We start from the raw sequence: 14,509 nt of genomic DNA on the forward strand, positions 1-14,509 counted from the left end.
TCTTGTCTGAAATGCCAGCCTTTCAAAGTAGTCCAGACAAGAAGCACAAACCATGAATACTAACACTATAACAGAATAACAGAGTTGGAAGGGACCTTGGAGATCTTCTAGTCCAACCCACTGCTCGATCCAACCCTATACCATTTCAGACAAATTGTTGTCCAAACTCTTCTTAAAACCCTCCAGTATTGTACCCACAACTTCTGAAGACAAGTTGTTCCACTGATTAATTATTCTGTCAGGAAATTATTCCTTAGTTCTAAATTGCTTCCTTGATTAGTTTCTATCCATTGCTTCTTGTCCAGCCTTCAGGTGTTTTGGAGAACAGATTGATGGCCTTTTTTTTTTGTGGCAGCCCCTGAGATACTGGAATGCTGCTATCATGTCACTCCTAGTCCTTCTTTTCATTAAAGTAGACATATCCAATTCCTGCAATCATTCTTCATGTTTTAGCCTCCATTCCAGGGGTGGAATTCAACATTTTTAACAACCGGTTCTGTGGGCGTGACTTAGTTGGTGGGAGTGATATAGAAATGGTGTAACTAAATAATGCAATTTCCATTGATATCTCTAATGTCAAGGAAGAATAATTTTGAAAAACAAAAGGAAGAACTCCATCAATTCAACCGTTGAATAAAAGAAATCTGAGTCCCATGTAGAAATGTAATTTAAGAAAGTGTCTCAGACGTGACCTTCCCTAATTTTCATGAAGATAAAAGAGATAGGGGAACATATTCAGACTTGCAAGATTCTGTAACAAGATTCTGTAATCTTAAGATAAAAGTATTTTTAGCATTCATAACTTTAGCTTCCTAGTCTGGTCAGACTTGAAGGGTTGACAATATCATACACCCCTTCTTTCATCTTGAAACACCTATAGGAGAATCCTTATTTACATTCCACTTTTCTTCCTCCTTAATGACAATTAGATTAGAAGAGAGAGGGGTCCTGAAAGTTTCCCTTCCTGGAACCAAATCTAGGTCAACTTTCTTCAGTTCAGCTCCCGGACGACAAACCGTCTCTAGACTCTGGTTAGCACTGTTGCCTTGCATCCAATGTCATAATCTACAAGAGCCTTAGAAAGAAGAGGCATCTTACTTTCGCAACCAATCATCCACTGGTCCTCACTCAGATGTAGGATTCCACTATGGCTAATAATGTTAGCACATTCCTATAATTTAACATTGATGTTTGAGTGTATGATGAAGGAAGCTGAGAACACAGTTAACATATGCTGTGCTCTCTATTGAGGGCAACGCTTAATTTCCCAAAGGATACCTTTTTATTTTTTTTAATGTTAAGCGACAGAATGTGGGCTTCTTTATTTGTGGGGGGAGGGATGGAGGGGGGACGAAACTAGTTATTGCTCCTTCTTTTTATTTAAAGCACCCATTGATGTCTCTATCAAAACACATCTGCTGTTTGACAGATTGCCCAATGCCTGGCAGAACATCAGCTTTGAGCTGGCTGGCAGGAGGAGAGAGATACTGTTGCTATTTTGAGTCTTCCCCATTTTTGTGCCCTTCATCATTCCTTCTCAGCAGGACCAAACTTATAATCCAGGCTGATGAAGCATATGCTTTCCTGACATTTGTTCAATAGGGCAAGGAACATTCTCTGACATAATAACCATATCCAGTGAAGGAACCACCAACCCAGACAAGCAGTCAAAGAATAAACAACAGCCTAATCAAGGAACTACCTATTTTTTACCAAAAAGAAAATAGCACTTCCTCCAACAACGATGGCTTTTCACTGGCAGAGGGTTGCAGGAGGCATTCACAGCCGAAAACGGAGCTCGGGAGCCCATTTTCACTGGCAGAGGCACCATTGGCCAGTCCTTCACTGTTTCCAGGGTGACTCCGTGGACCAGATCTAAGCACCCTGCGGGCCGGATATGGCCCATGGGCCTTGAGTTTGACACTAGATACTTCACTAAATTTATTATCTTGTGTTATACACATGCTCCCAGGTTCAGTTTAGGGTCATTCACTCATACACTTACAACTCTGGAAAGCTGCCAGCCTCAAATCACTTTCAACCAAACATTGAGGCACAAACGGTTCTTTAGAATACACAGAGATCCAGTGAATTTAAAATAACTGCACTGTTTACTGGTTATAATATATATCTATTTGCTCTTGACACAATATTTTTATCTTACACCCTCTACAATTATCCACACCCTCAACTAAACCGGTAAGCACTAATTCAGAGGCATGGAAGCCACCAAATCTGGGTCCAAAGATGATTCAAAGAGTAGGTGGACTTCAGGATCCCTTTTATTCCCCCAAGTCCATGCTTTTGCCTAATTCAGGCGACAATTTTTTGGTTTGTTTCCTTAAGAACCTGGTTCCTTCTTAACTACTTTCCTTGAGGAGCTTTTCCTGGCTCTTGTCCACCCTGCTTACATGCTTGTCTCATCTTTAGGTAGGGCAGCTTCAGCCAAGTCTTACACCTCTTTTTGGAAGCTCTTCAAGGTAGAGAGAGCATTACCATACATATCATTGTCTAAAATTCTCCCCATTTATCTTCTTCATACTGGGTGAAAGAGTCTTGATAAAGACTCTGCTCATGGGACAGTAATCTTTGGGTCTTGTCATAAGATTTGCTTATTAAAATGTTTTGGTTTCTGGGGGTGGGGGTGCATGAATTACTCTTAAATTGATGGGCAAAATGAAAAACTTGGGCCATTACCCATGTATCCTCCTAGGCAACTGTTATTTATCCTGATCTAAAATCCATATTTTCATAGACTTTTCCCTTTCTTCAAAAGTGGTGGCAACTTTTGAATTCTATGTAAAATTGCAGTTGAGTCCTACTTGATTCCTGGAGACTTCTATTCAACTATGTTTACAATAATATTTAAAAAAAAAACAATTGCCTTCCTGGATTTTATGTTTATACTTCAATATATTTATTTCAATATAGAGAAAAGTAAAGTCCTACACTTAGGCACGAAAAACCAAAAGTAGACATATAGACTGGGTGAAACCAGGCTCAATAGCAGTAACTGTGAGAGGGATCTTGGAGTCTTAGTGGACAACCAGCTAAATATGAGCCAGCAGTGTGCAGCAGCCACCAAAAAAGCTAATGCAATCCCAAGTTGTATTAACAGGGATACAGTCAAGATCAAGGGAAGTACTAATACCGCTCTATAAAGCCTTAGTAAGACCACACCTAGAGTACTGCATCCAGTTTTGGTCACCACATTATAAAAAAGATGTTGAGACTCTAGAAATAGTATAGAGAAGAGCAACCAGGATGATTAGGGGACTGGAGGCTAAAACATACAACGAACGGTTGCAGGAACTGGGCTTGGCTAGTCTAGTAAAGAGAAGGACCAGGGGAGACATGATAGCGGTCTTCCAATATTTGAGGGGCTGTCACAGGGAGGAAGGGGTCAAGCTATTTTCTAAAGCTCCTGTAGGCCAGACAAGGAATAATGGATGGAAACTGATCAAGGAGAGATTCAACCTGGAAACAAGGAGAAACTTGCTGACAGTGAGAACAATCAACCAATGGAATAGCTTGCCCTCGGAAGTTGTGGGAACGCCATCACTTGAGATTTTCAAGAAGAGATTGGACTGCCGTTTGTCAGAAATGGTGTAGGGTCTCCTGCTTGGGTGGAGGGTTGGAGTAGATGACCTACAAGGTCCCTTCCAACTCTGATTATCTGTAATCTGTAATCTACTTCCCAATCTACCTGACACCCTAAGCTTTCTTGGTGTCATCACACCCAGGACTAATCAAAGCTGACCATGCTTATCTTTTCACAGATACTCAAGTTGATTAGGTGGTACACATTATTCTCTTATTATATACACTCTGTATTCGGCTATAAATATACACCTTCTGTATTCCAAGCATGGTTGTATAATATATGAATGTATACAAATTTATGCACAGTTTGCTAGGGTTACCAGATTTTGGCTATAAAAGTACTGGGTAATAGCAAAAAGATACAGAAATTTCTTTTTGCTTCCATTTAGCAGGTTTCTAGATTTCTACATCCTGGATCTAGGATCTAGGATACTAAATTTATGAAAATAAATAAAAAAATGTGAATCTGTTTTGTTGGAGAGAATGATTCCTTGTGTAGTACATGCAATTAACATTATATCAAAAACATATTTAGCATTACACTCTTCTACAATTAAATTACAATGCTCCAACATCAACATTCAATAGAAATCAGGCTTGCTCAAGTAAGATATTTTGGGTTCTATCCCAAATGGAACAAAACAATTTAGATGTTTCGATTTGTTCTTATACTCAAAAATAAAAATAATATATATAAAAGCCTGACTCACAGATGAACACTATACAGAAGCCTGATGATGGCAGATGAGATTCTGCTGAAACGTCGCTACAACTTTAAAAGCACAACTACTATGACGTGGGAAAATACCCGAACAAAGCCGAATGCCATACATGTAAGTACCCATGAAAACTTAAGAAAACGATTATATATAATATATATATATAATAATATATATAATAAAATTATATATATATATATATATATATATTCTTAAGTTTTTAGCGTTACTTACATGTATGGTATTCAGCTTTGTCGGGTATTTTCCATCATTATAGTTGTGCTTTTAAAAGCACAACTATAATGACATGGGAAAATACCCGAACAAAGCTGAAAACCATATATATATATATATGATAGAACTTATTTTTCACTACTACAACCATGTGAGATAAGTTGTTTAGAGAGAGACAGACTAACTCCAGGTCAGCCAGGGACAATCTGTTGCTAGAGGTGGATTAGAATCTTGTATTCCCCACTTAATATCTAATATTTCAGTAATTTCCTTATTGGGACTCTCATGTTTCTCATTGGGATTGAACTAGTCACATTCTACATGTCAAGCAAATGTTACCGCCACTATCTATTGAGACTCCTATATTTGAGGAATGTGAAATCTGTCATCATCTGACTTAGACCAATTCCAGTCTCATTCAGAGTTTCTAATATCCTGCAAATCACAATTGGAAAACTGGATATATTGAATTGGAAAGCAAAGAAAGAGAAAGTGATCTGAAATGAGATGTTATTTTATCACTGTATGTATATACTTATCTCTATAATATTAATGCTTCCTCTTTGTCATGCATCCATTCTTTCTCATTTAATCTTTGAAATACAATACTCTCTTGATCAGTGTTACTCAGTCTTGGCAAATTTAAGACATCTGGACTTCAACTCCCAAAATTTCCAAATTCTGGGAGTTGAAGACCACACATCTTAAAATTGCCAAAGTTAAGAAACACTGCTCTGGATGATTGTTCTCCCATGATAAACAATCACTAGCAATAACAACTGCAGTGGCATTGCAAATATTATTAAGCTATCCTGCTGTCCTAAATTATCCAGATTGAGAACCTCTCCTTTTGCTTGAAGTGTCCTGGTTTTTAAGTACACTTTTAAAAATATGTGTTTTTATTATTGGCTGATTTCTCCATGATGTTTCCTCTCAGAGGAATGTAGCTTTCCTACAGTATTGTAACCATGTCATGTCTTGCTATGGGCTTGCATCTAGCACAATGACAATACTTTCTGGGTTATGCCAAGAATTAACTTACAACGGATTGAAACTGTTCATTTCTTTTAGATTGTCTATCCAATCTGATTGGACAATCTGATGCATTGATTCAAATGTGTCAAATCCAGTTATCCATTTTCCCAGTTCATTTTTTTAAAAAATGAAATTGTGCATGCGTATTGAGTCATCAGCATCTGATACCATCTGCAGTGTGTGAACCAAGTCAGTTTGGTTCAAAGATTTGGTTCAACTGTCTTCAAATTGAATCTCCAAATCAAACTTCATATAACTCTAACAAACTTCGATGTGGTGTAAATACAGAAAGCAAAAAAAGCTCAGCTACATAGCCAAAATACTGTTGAACTCCTAGCACTTTTAAAGATACCAGTTCCAATATTCTTATAAAGGGCTTTCAAATAGATTTCCTATTTCTGAGTTAGTGCAATAGGATTGCCATAGGATGGCACCAGAGAGCTGCCTACTAATGTTCTCATCCTTATAATTAAGGGTGAACTTCAACAGGGAAAAAGTTGACTTGTATTTAAAGGTACAATCTTATCACTGACACTTTGAAGTGGTATCACTCAAATATAATAGAATTCTGTTGCTGTCCAAACGATGTTCTCTTTTACGTTAAATAAAATTGAAATAAACACCTAGGGATATAAATAGATTGAAAGTTTATACCTGGGATAACTTTGGTAGGTCCTTATCTCGCTTCAGTCCCAGAATTGCATGATATTCTACAAAGCTTTTGGTGTGGGCTTCAGAGACCTCCAGAATTTATTATAAGTTCTACATTTTAATGTAATTGAAAGAAGGCTTTATAAAATTCGTGACTGAAAAATGTTCATATGAGCTGGATTTAATTAAAAGCAAAAGTGAATTAAATTTAGGTGTTGTCCTGAGTTAATAATAGTAGTTTTAGGAGTACAGCTTCAGAATATCTTTCAAAAGCCAAGAGCTATGGACTTTTGGTTTGGAGCTACCAGTAGGCAATATTTCTGGAAGAAATTGAATTCTACCTCATAATCTCTACTATTCTGAGTCTACCCCTATTTAGATCCTGCATTATTTCCTGGATCCCAAGGGACCATTCACTGGAGTTCTAGAAAGTCTTCTACTCAAGGATGAGAAATAAGAGTCTATGGATGCTCATCCCACTTGATTTAAACTTTATTTAAATGAGAAGCCAATATTTTTATTTAGATAAAATGACTTCCCCCTTTGGGGTAACCATTGCAAAGCATTCATTTCTTAGAAGTTAGGGAGCTATTGACAGACTTGAATCATAATCAGAATAGAGTTGGAAGGGTTCTTGGAGGTCTTCTAGTCCAGCCCCCTACTCAAGCAGGAGATCCTATACCATTTCAGACAAGTGGCTGTCCAGTTTCTTCTTAAAAACCTCCAGTGATGAAGGACTCACAATATCTGAAGACAAGCTGTTCCACTGGCTAATTGTTAGGAAGTTTCTCCTTCATTCCATGTTGCTTGTCTCCTTGATTAGTTTCCATCCATTGTTTCTTGTCCTGCCCTCAGGTGCTTTGGAGACTAATTTGACCCCCTCTTCTTTGTGGCAGCCTCTCAAATACTGGAACGCGGCTATCATGTCACCCCCAGTCCTTCTTTTCTCTATACTAGCCAAACCCAAATCCTGCAGCCGTTCTTCGTATGTTTTAATCTCCGAGCCTTTAATCATCTTAGCTGCTCTTCTTTGTACTTTTTCCAAGGTGTCAACATCTTTTTTTGTAATGTGGTGACCAAAATGGGGCACAATATTCCAGATGTGCTCTTACTAAGGCTTTATAAAGTGGCACTAATACTTCATGTGTTTGTGATTCTGTGCCTTGGTTTATACAACCAGGGACCTTATTAGCTTTTGTTGGCTGCTGCCACACACTGCTGGCTCATCTTTGAATGAGTCAGTAGTACTAGGACTCCAAGATCCCTCTCACAGTTACTGTTTTTGAGCCAGGTTTTACCTAATCTGTACTTGTAGCTTTGGTTTTTCCTGCCCAGGAGTAAAACCTTGCTTTTCTCCACATTAAAATTCATTTTGTTGGATGGAGCCCATAGTTCAAGTCTTTCAAGATCTCTTTGAACCCTGAGCTTGTCGTCTGGGGTGTTGGCTATTCCTGCCTCACCTAAACCTAGGTAAACCTAGCTTACCAAGAAGTAGGTTGTGGTCTACTTTGTGAAATGCCTTGCTGAAGTCTAAATATACTCTATCCATAACGTTTTGCTAGTCTGTTTATTGTTATTTACATAATGCTATACAATATAATATTTATATATTTAATACTTATATAGTACTAATGTAGTGATTTGGAAGTTGGCTCTCTGTTATTCCCTTTCATGTCCTGACAGGACCTTCTTGCCAATACAACATCCCTCTCCTTCTCTCTCTCTCTCTCTCGTTCCCTCTCCCTCCCTCTCCATCTCCCTCTCTCCCTCTCTCCCTCACCCTCTCTTTCTTTTCCTAGGTAACTAGCGTATTTCCACCCAAACCTTCAAGCTCCTATTCAGTTGTGTCAATGCAATGATATAACATTCCCTTTAAATGTTAACATAAAGGTTCAGAGGGAAGCAAAAAGCTTATATTATGCTATGACATATCCCCTGTGCCTTAGATGCTTATGTCTGATGTCAGAATGCAAGTAGGAAAGGCCATCAAGATGTCATGTTTTTTTTTATCACTTTGCTTTCTAGTTGATGTGTACTAAGCCACGTTTTTCCCAGTTTGCCTATCTTTTTGCCTTTTCTTGGCATTTTGTTAGGATTTTCAAGGTCTTGGATGCCTAAAAGATGTGAAATATTATGCATTCAACTTCTCAGTATAACAAACAGTAATGGAATCTGCCCTCTGACATAAAGGCACAAAAAGGCACCTGAAAAAACAGGAATATTCCATGTTGATTTTGATTAAGTGGTTTGTCATATTATTTTGTATTATATAATTCATTTTAAAGAACACAATTTAACAGATTTAACAGATAATCAGTGTTGGAAGGGACCTTATAGGTCATCTAGTTCAACCCCCCCCCCAAGCGGGAGACCCTACACCATTTCTGACAAATGGCAGTCCAATCTCTTTCTTCTTGAAAGTCTCAAGTGATGGTGCTCCCACAACTTCCAAGGGCAAGCTATTCCATTGGTTGATTGTTCTCACTGTCAGAAAGTTTCTCCTTATTTCCAGGTTAAATCTCTCCTTGTTCAGTTTCCATCCATTATTCCTTGTCTGGCCTTCGGGTGCTTTGGAAAATAGCTTGACCCCTTCCTCCTCTCTGAGGCAGCCCCTCAAATATTGGAACCTTGTATCATGTCCCCCCTGGTCCTTCTCTTGACTAGACTAGCCATGCCCAGTTCCTGTAACCGTTCTTCATATGTTTTAGTCTCCAGTCCCCTAATTATCCTGGTTGCTCTTCTCTGTACTTTTTCTAGAGTCTCAACATCTTTTTTATAATGTGGTGAACAAAACTGGATGTAGTACTCTAGGTGTGGTCTTACGAAGGCCTTGGCTTTTCATAGAAGGACAGGTTATTACAGAGTGAGGAGGTTAAAAATAAGTAGCACACGTGGTTTGTTTCTGTGTGTAGTGGAAGAACCTGTCCCATTGAATACAGGTAGTCCTTGACTTACAACGGTTCATTTAGTGACTGTTCAAAGTCTCAATGGCACTGAAAAATGACCATTTTTTACAGTTATGGCCTTTGCAGCATCCCCATGATCATGTGATCAAAATTCAGAGGCTTAGCAACTGGTTCATACTTGTGACCATTGCTGTGTCCCAAGGTCATGCAATTCCCGTTTGTGACCTTCTGACGAGAGAGGCCAATGGGGAAGCCAGATTCACTTAACAACCGGGTTTACCAACTTAGCCACTGCAGTTGTTCACTTAACAACTGTGGCAGGAAAAGTGATAAAGTGGGGCAAAGCTCACTTAACAATAGAATTTGGGGCTCAATTGTGGCCATAAATCGAGGACTACCTTTCTGAAGCAAACCAAATGTTTAGCTCAGGGGTCTCCAACCTTGGCAACTTTAAGACTTGTGGACTTCAACTCCCAGAATTCCTCAGCCAGCTTTGCCATGTATTTCTGGGAGTTGAAGTCCATAAGTCTTAAAGTTGCTAAGGTTGGAGACCCCTGGTTTAGCTAGTTTGGCACATAGTTCTATTTTATTTATTCTACAAAATAAATTACCAAAATAAGTTGAGGGTGGTCTAGTGATGGAGGTGTTTGGGGAAGAGATTGGACAACCATTTGTCTGAAATAGTATAGGGCCGTGATAGTGAAGCTATGGCACACATGCCGGAAGTGGCACGCAGAGCCACACGTGAGAGGTCACCTGGAACAGCCCCACTGCACATGCGGCACCCGCCGCCCAGCTAGCCAGCTGATTGTCAGGTATCTGCCATGCATGCGCAGGGGAAGATGCACACATGGGAGACGTGCACACATGCGCAGGGGGCAGGGGCGCACACGCATTGCATTATGGGTGGAGGCACATTTGCGCATGCACGCACGCACTTTCAGCCTGCGCCAAGGAAAATGTTAGCCATCACTGGTCCAGGGCTTTTTGTTTGAGCAGGAGATTGGATTAGAAGACGTCCAAGGTCCCTTTGAACACTGTTATTCTGTTAAATATATTAGGGCAGCCCACTCCATAGGACTCTGAGTAGCTTCATCCCGGAAAATACAAAATCCGAATAAGATTTTTTTCATCTATGTTCGATTGGGTCGGGATGTATTACTTTCATTTAAGACCTACTAGAATTTATTTTATTTTATTTATTTATTTGGTTTGTCAATTGCTTACAAGATAATAGGTATAAGTAAAAACATAGTTATGAATACATGGATACATATAAGAAATTTTTTTTTAAATAAAAGAAACAATAGGACAAGGACGGTAGGCACGTTTTGGTGTGCTTATGCATGCCCCCTACAGACCTCTTAGGAAAGGGGTGAGGTCAATAGTAGGTTAAAGTTAAGGTTAAAGATTAAAGGTTAAAGTCTAAGGTTAAAGTTTTGGGGGTTTGAGGAAGAAACCACAGAGTCAGGTAGAGTATTCCAGACATTGACCACTCTGTTGCTAAAGTCGTATTTCCTGCAATCAAGTTTGGTGCGATGAACATTTTAATGTTCATCGCACCAAACTTGTTACAAAGTTGTCACAAACTTGTTTTTTCCATTAAAATATTATGATCAGTAACATTTTAATGGAATCCTGACCAGTTCAATGGGGCGCTGGTTTGTTTAGGCTACAATCCTGTACCAATCCATCAATTTTCCCAGCATAGAATCTGATTCAGTAGATGAGAATCATGAAGCAAACGTTTGGTTGACTTTGCAAAACTAGAATAAGATGCTGCAGCTTTATAATTCATGTGAGTTATTTTTCTGAATTATTTAAGGTCTGTATCATTTTTACTATCAATGGTCTCATTGGTAAAAGTGTTCTCATTGTTTAATCTATGAGGTTCTGCTTCATATTTCCTGAGGTCTTTCAGAATCCAGCTTGTGTGATCTATCAGTGGCTCATGGTTCTTAGAGGTTTTCTGAACATTGCATTGCAGAATATGACAATAGGAAATAAATGGATACCCAAAGTGTTATATGAATTACAATTCAGGGTTTTAAAATGTCTGGTCAATCTATCCCTTTCTTCTGGATTCACTTACTTTTTGGCCCTCTGGCGAGCTACTTAAGGACAGTCCTCAATCTAAACAAGATTGGAAATGTGGATATTCTACTTAAGGAAAAATCACAGAGAAAGCTAACTGAATGACTTTTCTACCTAGGATATTTTCTTGGCTGGTAATGAATTTTAAAACCAAGGGGCAAATTTAGCTACTGATCCTGTCTTCTGTAGGTTCAACGGCTGGCTTTGTTGAAAGTGGACGCAACTTGGAGAACCACAGCATGGAGGACAAATGGCTAGGAAAGACATCAACGAGCACAGAGAAAGGGACCTACAGTTTGTGTGTGGGTGCGTGTGTGTACTTGTACATATGTGCAATCTTTTACTAAGCAGGACGTGCAGTTTACAAGCAACAGAAAATCACCCATATTTTCTGGGCACATGGCTGTATTGTCTACATGACAGAAGGAGGGGTTGCTAGCATCACCATTTACTTAGGTGCCGATGAAAAGTGTGAAGCTGTAGACCATATGCACTGCAATAGCACATCGGAATTGCTTGTCTTGCTGGTAGCATGATTGGGAAATGTGTAGCTTCTTCTCTGTTTACAGCAACACTGTTAACTGACTGCAAGCCAAACACTTCAGATCCTGCCTTTCTTGGGGATTGGTGAAGAGATGCCAAGAGACATTTTTCTTATTTGGTTTCTTCAATATCTCATAACATTATTTCTGTAGGTGTTGTGCCTGATACCTAAGGAGAAAAAGGAAAAAGAAGAAGCAATAGCAATCCAATATGACCCTTTTTTAAAAAAAACTGAGTCCCAAATATTGGACTGTAAGGAGAAGATCTGATTTTATATGACAGATTTTAATTATATAAATATTATTCACAAGGATAAAATGGGGAAAAGGCCAGGAAAAAATGAAAATGTTTTTCTCTTGGAACAAAAAAAAACCCAACCTCCTAGCATTTTAGGATAGTGGACAAGATTCTTTTATTAAAAGATTTTTTTAAAAAAAAAAAAAGATTAAAAATGATGGGTGGCAGGGACGATTCTGTTGGGACATAATTTTGGTACTGTAGGATCCCCATAAAGAAAGCATCTCTCCTTTTTGGTGTGGTCTTTTTTTGAACATCAGAAGAAGAAGGAATTTCAGGAAGGGCTTCGATAGATGATCTTGAAATTCTGCTAGATACATAAGGGAGAAAGTAGTTCACACATCCGAGTCTAACACATAAACCGGCTTAAATCAAAGAGAAATCACAGCTTGTATACAGAATATATATTTCAGGTGAAACTGGGCTTAATTGTGTTTGTGGAACAGAACCCAAAATAGGCCAGAAGAGAACAGGTAGTATTCTTACAATTAGCATGGAATGGTGACTGGAATAATTGGAATAACTCACTGGAATAACTAAAATTGTTAACCTAGGCTATCGTTTCTATGATTTAATGGATAAAAAAATAATAACAGCTTTGCTTGACAAAAGCCATAATGGGTAGTGGAGGCTGATATTTATGGGCTGATCTTGAAGTTATCATGAAATATGGAACATTATTTATTTATTTACTTGCTTAGTCATTATTCTTATAAATAACTCAAGGTAGTGAACATACCTGTTATGATTAGGAATGTAAGAGCAATGAAAATGTAAAGAACACAAATAGACAATAAAATGAATGAAAGAAAAATAGATATGTTATGTGCTTGTAAAACTAAAAAAACTGGGAAGAATATAATACATTTGAATAAAGGTGGCAAGATATTGTGGAGAGAGTTAATGTATACATATAGGAAAGTGAAAATATAAGTTAGGACTAGATGTACAGTATATTAAAAAGTACAGATTGGTGTCATCTACTGTAGGTCATGGTGAATGTGTCTGAAAATAGGAATCTATAACTTGTTAGTAGTTTTATGTTATGTTCTAATGAATGGTGATAATTGGAGAACTAGGTTATTTTTAAGAAAAAATTGCACAATATTTAAAAAGTTTCTTTGGTCATGTGACATGAGATGAGAGTACAGAAAAAGCATTTGGACCATTCAGAAACCCAAGTGTGAATGAGATGAGGATTATTTCAGGTGCATTTGCTTATAAAATGTTCTGTTTCTTTTAAGCACAGTTTGAACATAAATCCATTCCCCTGCACATAATATAGCACACAACGAGTCTAAAACATGATTGATTTAGCCCTTTTTTAATAAACAGTGGCAGGTAAGTAAGGAATGCAAGGGTAATGCAAATTCTGATGGTGAGACAGGTTTTTTTTTTATAGTTTCAACAGTAGAACTTTTGAAAAAATGGGCATGGAATAAAAAGAATAAAGTAAAACTAAAATGATGGCCAGGAAAGATTGTATGGGGCATATAGGGAAAAAAATGAGATAATTTAATTTCCCTACTGGATAAATGGAAAGAGGAGCTAAGGAAAGAGGATGAAGAAAAGAATTATGTTACAGAATGCCACTAAAGAGTGGAAATTAAGTAGCGAGAGATCTGAATAAGAGTGCATGGTGGAAGGATGAATTGAACAAGGGCGTGGATGAGAAAAAATGAATACAGAAAAGTATCAATAGAAGAAAATATTTGTAGTCCAGGATTGAACTGTAGGGTTCTTGGTGCTCTCTGAGCTTGATTGTTTCATTATTCAATTACATAATATTATCTGTGCACTGATGATGTTACCTAGTTGAATAATGAAATGTCTGCAAGAAAACCACCAAGCTCAGAGAATACCAGGGACCCCACAATATATTTATTTCAAGATAATAAGTATAAGTGTATACATAGTTATGAATACATGAAATGGGTACATATAAGAAAAATAAAAGAAACAATAGGACAGGGACGGTAGGCACGTTGGTGCGCTTATGCACGTCCCCTAGAGTCCTCTTAGGAAAGGGGTAAGGTCAATAGTAGACAGTCTAAGGTTAAAGTTTTTGGGGTTTGGGGAAGAAACTACAGAGTCAGGTAGAGTATTCCAGACATTGACCACTCTGTTGCTGAAGTCGTATTTCCTGCAATCAAGTTTGGTACGGTTTACCTTGAGTTTGTATCTATTGTATGCTCTTGTGTTGTTATGGTTGAAGCTGAAGTATTCATTGACAGGTAGGACATTGCAATGTATGATTTTATATACCATACTTAAATCAGACTGAAGACAGCGTAATTCAAGGTTTTCTAGTTCTAGAATTTCAAGTCTGCTGGCATAAGGTATTCTACAACAAGGGGAGGAGTGGAGAACTCTTCTTGTGAAATATTTCTGGACTTTCTCAATTGTGCTAATATCAGATATGTAATG

Source organism: Pseudonaja textilis, chromosome 9 (genome assembly GCF_049901715.1).
Source record: "Pseudonaja textilis isolate UNSWEBS1 chromosome 9, rPseTex1.2, whole genome shotgun sequence".
Taxonomy (NCBI): Eukaryota; Metazoa; Chordata; class Lepidosauria; order Squamata; family Elapidae; genus Pseudonaja; species Pseudonaja textilis.